The sequence below is a fragment of the Achroia grisella genome, unplaced genomic scaffold (assembly GCF_030625045.1).
Source record: "Achroia grisella isolate CSIRO2021 unplaced genomic scaffold, CSIRO_AGI_Agris_v1 utg869, whole genome shotgun sequence".
Classification (NCBI taxonomy): Eukaryota; Metazoa; Arthropoda; class Insecta; order Lepidoptera; family Pyralidae; genus Achroia; species Achroia grisella.
In genome coordinates, this window is record NW_026713049.1 from 2,152,171 (window position 1) to 2,166,302 (window position 14,132).

The 14,132-nt window shown below is 30.8% G+C and overlaps 1 non-coding gene across 1 annotated transcript; it reads left to right on the top strand.

The window, feature by feature from the left end:
* The first annotated feature begins 208 nt into the window (after window positions 1-208).
* On the top strand, window positions 209-280 carry Trnac-gca (transfer RNA cysteine (anticodon GCA)). The gene has a single exon. It is a non-coding gene; the product is annotated as a tRNA-Cys (tRNA).
* The last annotated feature ends 13,852 nt before the right edge of the window (window positions 281-14,132 follow it).

Here is a 14,132-nt window from a genome sequence, read left to right on the forward strand (position 1 = left end):
ACAATATAAATAATATCCGTCGTGATATGCATTTGAGATTTACATCATAGAGTTTTCAGATTATATTAAATAATTAAGGTAGTTAAATGAATATGATCCTGGTTGACTATAATATCGCTTTAAGATTAAATTGCATGTTTTTTTTACATAAATCTAGTAATAATAATAAGGCTACATTGTAACGTCTATTTTTATTAGAAAATGCATCGGGGATATAGCTCAGTGGTAGAGCAATCGACTGCAGATCGATAGGTCCCCGGTTCAAATCCGGGTGTCCCCTTCTTCCCATTCAATTTTTTTTTGCGATAAACAATTTATTGTAATATATCAATTTTAGAAATTCAGTATATTTATTTATTTTTATTACGTAATTTTGAAGTGTGAGAACATACAAAGTAAAATTGTATTTTCAAATATCAACATTATCTTGCTTTTTAACACTAACACAAAAAGAGGGTATTGTAAGTGCAACTTGTCTATGTTTCTGTCTGTCTGTACCATCGTAGTTTCTAAACTATTGTGCTTTATTTTATAGACTTTCGTAGACAAAGTCGTTTACATGTACACATCTGATTACATATTTCTGCCGCCAGCAGCTTGCTTTGTAAAACATATTTTGTTTGAAAGGTAAGACATGGCTGTAAAAATACGGTGCAGAGGCCTGACTCCTTAGTCCTCTAGAATGGCAATGCCACAGGTACGGTCCTCTCATTATAATGTGATGTTCGTGGTACTGTTTCAATATACTCGTATTGATACCATTCTCCATCAAGTGAGCTGTTAGGCTGTCAGCCATTTTAATTTCATAAAAGTGAGCCGAGAAAGAGTTCTATTTATACAAAACAAAATAGCTCTCGATTTGCAATAATAATAATCCTTGACAATATACACAGATCCCTCTAGTCCCAAGTTAAGGAAAGCTTATGTTATATTAGACAAATGATATAAATATTTTTTATATGTACATACATAATATACATGGAAAATAACCAGACCAATAAAAAAATCATATTCGTGTATATAAACGTTTTTACCGTACGAGGAATCGAACCCGCGATCATCAGAAAGTAAGGCGGTGTGTTAAACTGTTTGACCACCGAGGCTGTCAATATCTTAATAATCTGTAGAATAAATTTTCAGTAGGAAATTACTACACAAAGAGTAGAATAACAATACTAAATAATCTAAAGAAGCAATCAACATAAAATAAAACTAAAGTACTATAATATTACAAAGAATACGAATACTTTATAATTTTACTTAACTCCAGATAGGAATTCTTAGTCGGTATCTCATTAAAAATTAGTTGGCATTACAATAAGTCTAGACTATCTCCGTTCAACTTAAACTTTGGCGGGGCTGTAAGAAAGTTCAGTTGGAGTTCCATTCAGTACACTGAGTAGGCGGTTAGTCTTTACCGTTGTTGGAGATTTAGGTCAAATGGACTCGTTTCAGGGAATAAAATGCCAGTTGATTTTTTACTGACTTTAAAATTTTCCGCGTTAGTTTCTTGACTGTTTATTTAAAATAGCTTCCGCTATGTTTGTATTAGTTTTCTAGAAAATAAATGTCATTTTGTGGACTGTATATAAGTTAATTAGGTGGATTAAATTATATTATACTGGATTATTCTAACAAAATTATTTAGTATTCAAAAAGTACCAAAGTCGAATCTACTGATAGCAATCATCATCATCAGCAGTAGCCCACTGCTAGACATAGGCCTTTCCCAACATTTCATGATAAGATGAGCATGAGGTCAGATCAGTTAGCCTATCGTAGAAAATTCAACAATAATTATAACGATGTTTCCAGAGGGAATTGGCGGCCAATCTGACATACTAGTAGCTAGCAATGGGGTTATTAATCCACATTACTACCAATCTCATACCCCCCATTCTTCTGATATTACCAGTGTTAATGGGCTGCGGTAATCACTTACCAACTGCAATCTTTTGCCCCTTGTACTATAAAAAATAGGTTTGCAATTTTATATAAACCATTTCAGAGTTTTGATTAGGCCGAAACTCCCACCTACCGGTTATAAAAGGTACCAATGTGCTATAAACTAGTTTGTTTAATTGACGCATCATTACAGCTTTTCTTTATTATATATCTAACAATGTGTAAAGATTGATGTTGATCGTGGAAAATAGCAAGAACTCCACCGACAAGAGCCAAGCTCTTAAATTATGAATGAATTAATATCTACCATATAATTTTATTCATTTATATATTTGATTTCCAATTAAATTTAAAGGTAAATTTAATAAATATATATCATAAACAACACAGCATCGCGCGGCGTCCACAATAAACTTTAATTTTGTACGTTATTAACCCTCGAATGAAAACATCGCGTTCAGATACTTGATTTAGTGTTATTAACCTGTCAGTCGCCGGGTCTCTGGGGCCCGCGACACCGTGGCCAGAACAATACCAGCCGATTAAATGTTAAAGCCTGAAAAGTCAACTGCACACTAACAAAATGTATTTTACATTATGTGTACCATTATCAAAATAAAGGTAAGGCTTTGCTACTAGAATAATGAAAATCTACCTACTAAAATAATGAAAAGTTTATTATTTTAATATTAAAGTTATGTTTGTAAACTAATTTAAATATACACTACCAATTCACCAGAATATATTTGTGAAAACTGCATCCAAATCGGTTAAGCCAGTTTCTGAGATTAGCGCTCAGAAATGTAGGGTAAATTATCGCTCAGACAAAAATTCGAACTATTCAAACCATCGATAAAGTAATTCAATAATAGTTTTTCTTGCATGTACGAATAGACATAAGTTATTTTTTATTATATGTACGACTACCGCTTGATTAGCAGCTTGTAGATTGAGCTACAAGAAAAGAAACATATAGGCAAAAAATGCAATCAACTCGGCAATAAAAGGTTCTCTTACTAACATGTTGACTGCATTCTAATTTAAAATATAATAAAGAATCAGCAAACAACACATTCATTGTTAGAACACTTCTATGTTCGTTTGTGTGCTGCTAATCTTAGAAACAACTTAACCAAACTGTGTGCGGTTTTCATTATTATATAAAAGCCAAATTGATATTTCGCTTAAATTGTGTTTTATTCAAATCGATTTAAAACAAAAATGTTGTACTTATAGGAGTCGCGGGCTCAGCTTCTATCAGATAAATTTCTTTTTACTATTATTATTATTCTTGGACTTTCAGTGAACAAGTAGTTAAATACTTAGTAAAGCGAGTAGTTTATCTTTTCTCTGGTTAGAATGTTTATTATTTAGATTAAATATCCAGCTTAAATCTGAATGGAGAAGATTAAATTCTAGAGGCAATTTATTTTTAAGACTGCACGACTGAGCTACTGGTGTATTTTCTTTTTGAATTAAAAGTTTCAATCCTAAAAAAGAATATTATTAAAAACATCAAGGCCGTACAGATGCTTTAACGTGTTACTTCCATTTTTTAAGAAATTAATAACGTTCTTTTTTTAAAAATATCTGTACAAGAATAAATCCAAAAAAGAATCTATTTTTAAAAAACATCAAGGCAGTATAGGTGCTTTTATGTATTATTTTCTTTTTTTAAAAAGAAAATAACCTACGTTCTATTTTTAAAAAATCTAGATGCAGTATATCGGCCGTTGCCCCGGATGAAATCTTCAGGCGGGCTCGCTGAAATAAATTACTTTTATAGGGGTCGGAGAACGTATCATACTTTTAACGTAAATTTATCTGGCTACCCTTAGAAATATGTTAATAATAATTTATTTTATCGGAAACAATCTTAATTTTCGGGAACGATAATCCGGATAAGTAGTTTTGAATAGGTGCAGATAGGAGGTAAAATCTCGTTAATAACAATGTCACTATTGCTGTCATATCGACCTACAGGCGGGTCATCTTATTGTGTCAATTCTTGGCAAATTGAACTAATGGTATTTTATGATTATCTCATCATCTTTCATTTTTACAAACGCAGAATATATCAATAGTTCATTTAGATCATCATAGACCTCGGTAGTCTAGCGGTCTAGCACACCGCTTTACAACCGATGGTCGCGGGTTCGATTCCTCGCATGGCACAAACATTTGTATTCATGAGCATGACTGTTTCTATCGGTCTGGGTGTTTTCTGTGTATAATATGTATTTTTACAAAAAAAAAACTATGTATATGTATTAGTTATCTAATACCCATAACACAAGCTTAAGCTAGCTTAACTTCAGTCTAGATGGCGCTTTGTGAATTGTCCTGAGATTATTATTATAGAGGTTGGTTATCACTTACCACCAAGTTTTACCACTACTTATAGTCGGCTTATTTCCTATTTCACATCTTAAAACATAATAAAGAATTGAGAAGTAGTAAGGTAGCATGATGATGATGATGATTGCACATTTGTAGATTAATGTATTGTTTCTCTGAGTTACTATCACAGTCTGTTAATGTCAACTATTTTGTTAAATTAGGATATTCGTGATGACATTTAACTGACTTTCACAGAAGTAGAATTAGTATTAATTTCTTTTAATTGCTTGATATTGTTATCGATGATTTAATGTATAATATTATTATGTCACTGTGTTAGTTGCCATACCATACCGAAATTAGCCGATTTTGATGAAATTTTATGTGTGTACTCAGTAGGTATGAAAATTGGTTGTCATGTATTTTTATAGCCCTGATAAAAAAATTACGACCACTTTTTTTTTTTAATATTTCTGTTAAAATTTGTTGTATATCAAAATTTTCTATCATTAATAAATAGGAGATTTTTTAAAACGATATTAATTTATATGACAAAACAACGTTTACCGGGTCAATTAGTAGATATATAATAATACATATTTACTCAGTACAATTCCAAAATGCGAGTAAAAGTAAATAGATACTGATATAACAATTTAGCAGTTAAACTTTTGAGTATAAAATTTATTTTTGTTTCACATTGTTTGTCACAAATTACGTTACAGTGTAACTTTCACAATATTTGCAAATTTACGACTATTTTATTTGTAGCTCCATTTGGATCTGGGTTCGTGAACCATGATATATAGACAATGGATATAACCATGTCTATGTATACATTTATAATACATATATAACTACATATAATTAGTAAAAATCACGGGATCTTACCACGTTTTCTTTTTAATACACTCAAACTAAGTGTATGCGTGATCATAGCGTTTGAAACACTTCAGAAATATCGAGAACTCAATAAAAATAAAACGTGGTAAGATCCCGTGATTTTTACTACTTACACGTATAAATAATAACCGCGTTAAATTTAAAACAGTATATATTTAGACACGTCAAGTAGTTTTCGTAATAAATTCTTGTTGCTAAGTAAGACTGTGACAAAATCAAGAATAAATTCTATCCACTGAATATCCCCATTAAAAAGTTCTTTCAAAACCGACTGGTAACTTATATTTTGCTTAAATGAAGTCACATCTAGCTTTTAGTACTGTAATGAAGTTTACATAAGCAGATAGATATTGGGCATTTTATTTGCAGTCTCGTCCAGTCCCCTGCGCTGTCGCCACTAAATAAATTACCAGAATGTGAATTAAATATGGGAGTTTGTGGCGTACAGCGTGCGTTGTGGTCCCCTGGTATGTACTCGTATAGTTATACGAATAATGTTTTATGTTTATTTCGTACACCTTCATTTCACTATTTTGTAATGGTAATGGATTTTGTGGTATCAAATATTATTAATTTATTTATGTATAAATTTAAGCAAATTTAGATTTTCGGGGAATGTTTATTCATCTATAACTGACAGAGTTGACTGTCAGTAATAGATGAATAAACATGTATTGATACTTGAGCAGCACTACGGATATCACGTTATCATTTTACAACACCCGTGATCACGCGTTGTCATTCCAAAGGACTAAGATGTCATACCTCATATCCTGTAATTTTACTATTATATTATAACATAATTTAAATTTCGAATATGTTTATCATATTCATATTAATAAGTGACGAAAACTTTCATTTTTTTTATTAGTTTATAGACATGCATGATACAAAGGTATAATGAAAGTTTATATTGAGAACGAGTACAGAATAATTAATTTTATGTACATATAATAAAAATCTTTACATATAAAAAAAATAGTAACATGGCGTCACGTCGGAATCTGTTAATCTGATTGTGTATTAAGATTTTATTTAAAAATGTTTGGAATAATTAGAATTAACTTTCTCAGAATATTTTGTTATATATATGGAAAATAGTTAATTTTATAAAAATACCCATTTTCAATTTTTTTAATAAATTACATTTCTAGTACTTGTATAAAAATTGTAATCCGTGGTTTACGTAATACAATATATGGTATAACAATTAGTCTGGTGTCATATAATATTTAAGGTGTAATTAATATGTAATAAGTATATTACGAGAAGAAAAAGTTCCATAACATGAAGAAACCAAACTACTATATTCGTGAATTTCCCTATTTATTTCTTATTATAATAAAATATTTAATAATCAAAGAATTACCAAAAAAATACTATTAAAAATAAATATTATAAAAATAATTATATCAAAGAGTCAGGCTGTCGGCAACAATAAAATTTAATTTTAAAAATAAATTAATTTTATATTTCGAACACATAGTGATCGCCTAACCACTAGTTTAATATTATTTTGCACATAAACAATATGAAAATTCAAAAGATTTTGCATGTAAATAGACATCTTCACGAGTTTATATTCTAAGAAGAATTTTACAGAACGTCCGGCTTATGATAGAGATACAGGTATACTAACTTGACAATATTTTCGTCTACAATATATGGCGCGTACTTGGCAGGGTAATTTAAAAATTTGCCTTGTCTTGGAACCGCGTCCGGGAACAGTTCGCAGATAATAAATAGTATAATAAACAAGATTAACGGTGCATAAGGAGGCACGTTTCGAGGACAGTGATGTAGTTGCACGCGGAGCCAATTTAAAAAAAAATGACACCGATGCGAACGAGTATTGAGTATTTTTGTACAGAAATACTGTAGATTAATAACTATATATATAACGATATTTTTTTGTGATATAGTAATATTAATATTCAAAGCTCCAGAACTTTTTAAATGTACTTTGTGTGACTGTCACGTTCTATATAAAAAAAATAGTCACAATATATTCAGAGGTACACTTTGCTAAAAGTCGTATGTAAAGCAGATTGCTTTGTAAGTTGTGTTTCGGTTGTAAAATGAGATTACGCAATGTAATTATAGAATAAGTGGCTATATCTTAGTCCTCCAAAATAGCAATATGAGAGGGTACCAGAGAATCACGTGACGACGTTACCTGATACTTTTCATAGGCGATGGTTCTCACTTATTTGACCATCGACTTCTTCGCCATTCCAGTAATAGTATAAAAATAAACATACAGTATTTTAAAATATTACGTAAGTCATCATCATCTGTTTCTTCGTTGTCCCATTTATTAGGGATCGGCGTAACATGTTTTTCTCTTCCTTTCTTACCATACCATTACTTACTACATATCCCTTTCTTACCATATCATAACTTTTATACTATTTTAAAACTATTTGTAGTGTTTTTCTGTCTTAATCAAAGTGTAAATAAAAAAAATTATTATTACTATTATTCTGTATGCAGTAATTTTTCCCGATAATTAGTTGAAACAGTTCGTTCGTAGCTTAAGTGCTACGGTGTGACCACCGGTCAAGTTCGTATGAGCGGCGCATGCTCAGTGTGCACTCAGCTTAAGTTCAAATATTTATACACACTGGTCTGCTTTTAGGCAATAAAATTTACATTTTAACAAACGCAAGCGCTGCATTTCCCGTATCGCTTTATTTGTCGAAGCGCTTCGAAATATTTTTTGGACCGACTATTTTTGTTCGTGGGCGTGTTTAGGGATTGTTTCTGTAATGTACGTTTGTATGTAGATTGTACCAATACATGTTAAGCATTAAATCTACAAAACCTTATTCTACGTAGAATATTCGTTAAACAGAACCACTTTCATCAAAAAACAAAGTGAAAATATGATAATATCTTGAATATTAAACTTTTCGTACAATCAAGTGATCGCACCGTTTGCATGATGGTTTTATAAATTATTTTCCGTTTTTCGATTTCATTAGCATAGGTACTAATTAAGACTAACACTTTATATCATGTAATCAATTTATAAAGGACGATTTTTAAAATCAATTGACTTTCAGTACCGCTAGTTCATTACATATTATCTACGGATTGATTTATTAAACTAAAATGTACTTTCTGGTATTGGAACTTTATTATTAAATTTATATATGACCCTTGTTAATAGAAGACATTGTTGCACTTGTTTGTTTTCCTAATTATCGGGTCTATTTATTAATTAAATTCCTCGCCATTCACAGCTTAGTGCCCACAAGACGTCAGCAGTGTGCCCTAGAGATGACATATTGCTTACTTCTCTTTCCCACTTATACAAGAAAATTTAAAAAAAGGATTGTTTCGTTGGTTTTGTCAACATTTTGAGCCTTTTACCAAATGTATACATATTTTATTTTTATATTTTATTTTTAGTTTTATTATAATTAATATAGATTTTTATTTAAACATCAAATGGTTTGTTAATAGGATTATTAGATTAATTCACAAATGACAGTATTGAAACTAGCAATCCATGACTACCATAAATAATAATTACTTTGTGATAATAAGTAATATATTTGTATGTAGGCAGGTTCGGTTTTCAATTATTATCAGCAAAAAACGTACAACTATATACAATTATTTATTTATTTCAACTTTATTGAAATTATACAATAGTTAATACAAGTCCTATTTATAAAAAGGTCTTAAAACATTTTTTTTAACAAATCCAATAAAACCAGTCTTTATTAAATAAAAATAGGCAAATACTTATATACGTTTCAAAAATATAATTCAATTTTCAAGTATTATATTACAAAGAACCACAAAGCAGAAGTAGGGAGGTACTGAAATTGTTCACTGTAATATTTAATAACAGAACAATGGAAGTGGGTTTTAAATGCGGGTATTGAATAAATCCGGTGTAAAATAGTCTGCGGTTAAGCTGTAAAATGTCGGTCTATATAACGTACAGAACCAACAATACAAGTTCTCTATAAATGTAGATAAAGATTCTTCAAACTTCAGAATTCAACATCCAAAACGATTTTATATTATTTGTACTATAAACTGAGTCTGCGACTTTGTGTTTATAACTTTGATGTTTGTAATCCGATTGGAATCAACAAACGCAACATCTTAAGTGAAACTTACCACAATGCATTAGTGAAAACTGAATACAAATCGGTTAAGTAGTTTCTGAGATTAGCGTATAAACGTTTTCTGTGCGTTTATGAAACAACCAGCGCACTGTTATTTAATAAAAATATATTTTTTTACCACACATCTTTTTATAATACTGTTTCTATAAAATATTCTCAATAATTTCCGCAGATAAACTGAAAAATAAGTAATAAATATATATAAAAAAATATGTAGGTGTATATATATATATAAATAAATAAATGTATAAATAAATCAAAATGCATTGCATTTTATTAAAAAAAAAAGCTATATTAATTACACCCGCACAGACTATAATTACAGATTTTCACGTCTTTATAAGAAAATACGCGAATATTCATTAACGAGTTCGAAATTCAATAGATATACATAAATATTTTTAACTATAGAGAAGCCAAATATAGACAAGCCGGAATATCAGCGCTGCAGGTTTATCTGTAGCTTTATGCCGAGTTGGTTGCCTATTCACCTTTGTGGCACATAAAGCCACGACCATTACTTTATTTGTATATGTTTCTGTACCTTAATTATGCTATGTTTTTTTAATTAGCGAATATATAATTTGTCTCTCTATTACATTCCACCGGTGCGAGGCATTATTGTGTATACTATGTTTTACTCAGATTGCGGAATGAACACTCTGCCAAGGTTTGCTCCAGATAAATAATAAGATTTCTTAAGAGTTAGCACACACGTCGTATCTCCTCAAGTTTCAAGACACTCTCCTTGATGTGAAACCAAATCTCGAGGTCCTTGGCGTTGATATATCCAGTGACGTTCAGTTTTGCGGTCATTTGGAGGACAAGGCTAAAATAGCCTCAAAAAAGCTTGGTGTGCTCAGTAGAGTGGGACGGTATTTCACGGCGGCCCATCGCTTGCAATTATACAAGGCGCAGATCCGGCCGCACATGGAATACTGTTCTCACCTCTGGGCGGGAGTACCACAATACCAGCTACTTCCATTTGACTGCATTCAGAACCGAGCAGCCAGAATCATTGGTAATCAACGTCTATGTGACAGACTCGACCCATTGGCTTTGCGGCGTGATATTGCATCTCTGTGCATTTTCTACCGCATATATCACGGGGAGTGTTCTGAGGAATTGTTCGGATTAATACCAGCTGCTGAGTTTTATCACCGTACCACCCGCCAGATTCTGAAATACCATCCTGATCATCTGAATGAATGGCGGTCTTCCACAGTGCGGTTTTCTAGAAACTTTTTGCCTCGCACAACCACATTGTGGAATCACCTTCCAGCAATGGTATTTCCGAACCGATACGACATTGAAACCTTCAAGAAAAGAGCTTATTCCTTTTTAAAAAGCAGATAACATACTTGCAATTCCTCTGGTGTTGCGGGTGCTCATGGGCGGCGGTAATCACTTACCATCAGGTGAGCCGCATGTTCGTTTGTCCCCTGTGTTATAAAAAAAAAAAAAGACGTGGCAGTCTTAGTATTTCAGACGTCCACCATTTACCATCAGATCGGCCGGTATGTTTGATTGCTACCACTGCGGTATAAATAGATATAAAACTCAGCTGAAACATGTATTGTATTTCATCTTTAAATATTAGAGACCAGTAGACTCTCATTAGCTTCAGATATTGGGCGTAGCGTGATGTTATGTAGCCTATAACCTAGCCTCGTTAATAGGCTAACCAACACTAAATTATTTTTTACTTCGAACAGAGTCGAACAGTTCTTGGTATTTGCGTGTTCCACAAAACAAACGAAGTCTAGCGTTTTATAAAATTAGTACAGATTTCTACAATAATTATAGCTTTTCGCGCCGCCGTATATTGCTGTAATGAAATATTAATAAGGTTTATTGTTGTCATTGTGTGTATCTCAACACGTGCGTGGATGTAATCGTTACAAACAATTATAAAATACTAAATTGTAATTATATATTTTTATTATTATTTTGATATATTCAGTCCTGTAATAAATATTGAAAAACAAAAACAAAAGACAATCGTGTTCATAAGAACACAGCGTTCTCTATTTGAAAATTATAAAATAAATATTATTATTAATGATTTTAATAACTTTATGTTGGAGTTTCCAGCAGTCATTCCATTACTACTATCATATAATATCATATGTTAATAACGTAACAAATCTTCCACGAAAGTGTCCTTTATTAAATGACGTCTAGACGAGTCGTCCATTTGGTCCTTCGTTCCAACAATATTTCTTGAATACTACAACTCTTACTTAATTACATATTCATTGGAACTTCGCTCTACCGTGAAAATGGTATTAAAATCCAAGGCAAGGATATTATTTATATAAATATATTAATATTTTTTTTAACACTACTATATACATATATTGATTTGAGTGAGAATACAACAACTATTTAATAAAAACGGTTATAATTCTATATGTACGTTATAAGTTATTAAGAATAAAATATTTATAAAAATAATGGTGTACAAGCTGCCAGCAACAAATATATTATATAATATTTTTTATGCATTAAAAACGTACTTTGTACGAAAATATTTGCTAGTTCAAAATGGATAATTAATATCAAAATATAACAGCGGATAAATTCCATTTTATAATCAGTTGTGTAGTGTAGAATAAGAAAGAAAGAAAATTGTTTATTTGGTACGTGAAAATAATTTTAAAATTTTAATTTACATTTTATCGGTTTATATTAATTTTACAGTACCAAATAAGTCTCCGCTCAGCATATGTCGTGACGGGGTATGTTATATAAAAAACTAACATATTAATCCTCTGGAATATATGATATGAATGTATACTCCTCAATGTATGAGAGGTACCACAGTTATCACGTGATAACGTGATGTCACTTGCCACTCGGAGGACCATCAGCTTGTTTGCTTTTTCATGTAACTACATAGAAATTAGATCAAATCAAAGTCAGAAAACATTTTTTCATATTAGACCTTTTGTCTTCTTATGCACTTCATATTTTTTATACTATTTCTACATCAGTTGAAAACAACTGGGAAGAAATTAAACAGCTACTATTTTTTGTTATTATATATTTTAGATTAGAAAAAAAGTAAACGGAGAATCAGTCAAATGAAAACAGAGACTCTAAAGTATGTATAAGTATAGAATATATCAAATATTGTATACTTATATAGACTTTAGTTATACTACTTATATTACTTATATGACATTCAAAACATTATCTTTCAGAGCTCAATTGATATCTTTCTATCTTTCAGAGCCCTGTTGATAGGCGAATTTTAACTTAAATAGGGTTATAACACGGTATAGATTTAAATGTCATGTTAATATTTCTGCATTATATTCATAAATATGTACATATAAAAATATTACATATACATATACAGTAATACCGAGTTATGTTGATTGTATCATTAAATATTCAAACGCAGTCGATTGGTTGCAGTATTGAATTACGGTCTGTATGATTACTTGAATAATACTATAATGCACATCAATGTTAACAAATACTTACTATAATACAGGTATATTATAGTAACGATTGCTTAACTCCTCTGATAGGGTAGTCAGATTCATTGTCAATCGTTAATTTCGGGGTGAACGCAACACTTGATATGACCATATCTCGCTGGATACTTTTAATTTGCAACGTTCCATGTGTTGACTGTACTGCCGTTGCTCAATTAATTTATTTATTATCCATTATTATAGTTGCTCAATTATATTATTTATATTTGTGTATCTCAGAGATACACAAATATAAATTGACGCAAAGTTTTTTTATTGTTGACCATATTTCATTTCATGACCCGCTTATTAGTGGACGATATTTCTCTTTGTATCTTCTTTTAACATTTCAATTCTTTTATATATATAAGTGTAGGATTCATTCATTCATACATTCAGAGCCGCGCTTGATTTGGTAGAGTTCTTGCCATTTTTCACGATCTTTCATTAATCTCTTTAGTAGTTGATACGACACGCAACTACATGCATCACAATCAGCTTGATACAGCTTATTATTTATTGATTAAATCTTAATTTAAACAATATTTCGTTTTTTAGAAAGAGCGTTTTTGCAAGATTTAATTTTATTAGTAACAAAAAAATTCTAAATATATGTTGTATAAACAATGTTGTATAAACTTTTGAGGCGCTTGAATTATTCCTATTGGATGTTAACATATTGGATGATATCAACATACCGACAAAGCATCACTACTTACATGTAGAAAAATATATATGTATATAGTTAAAAAAAACATAATTCTAAAAGAAATGCCAAGAGAAACTGACGCCTATGTAGTACATAGGCGTCAGAGTTTCTACTTATATATACAAGTCTATCGTCGTTTATGTGTATGGAATAAAAATCTGTTAAACATTAAATCTTCAATTTTACCCATCATTCAACATTTACTCTTTTGATTAACATTTTTCAGTGACATTGTAGAAAGTGAAATACCGTAGCGAAATAAAAACGAGTATCAAATTCTCCACATACTTTCAGCCTTTGTGATTGAAATGGGATGAAAATAAGCGTGTTTACTACAGCCCTTGAATTTATAAATACGTTCAACGTTAGTGATTTTTTTTACAACGGAAAATAGCCATAATAAAGCATTGTGGCTTAGTGGTTTACCTCGGTTTACACACAAAATGTCGTCAGTTTAATTCTGTCTGGAACGAATCGAAAAAAAAATGTTATGTGTCAATTCATATTTCTGACCGGCTGCAGCGAGAAATTTTTATTATCTATGTTTTTATAATAACTATATTGTTTTAACTATATGACATAAGTCAATACAATATTTGTGAAAATACGGATTTTTTTTTCATTGCACGTCATGTCTTCGATCTA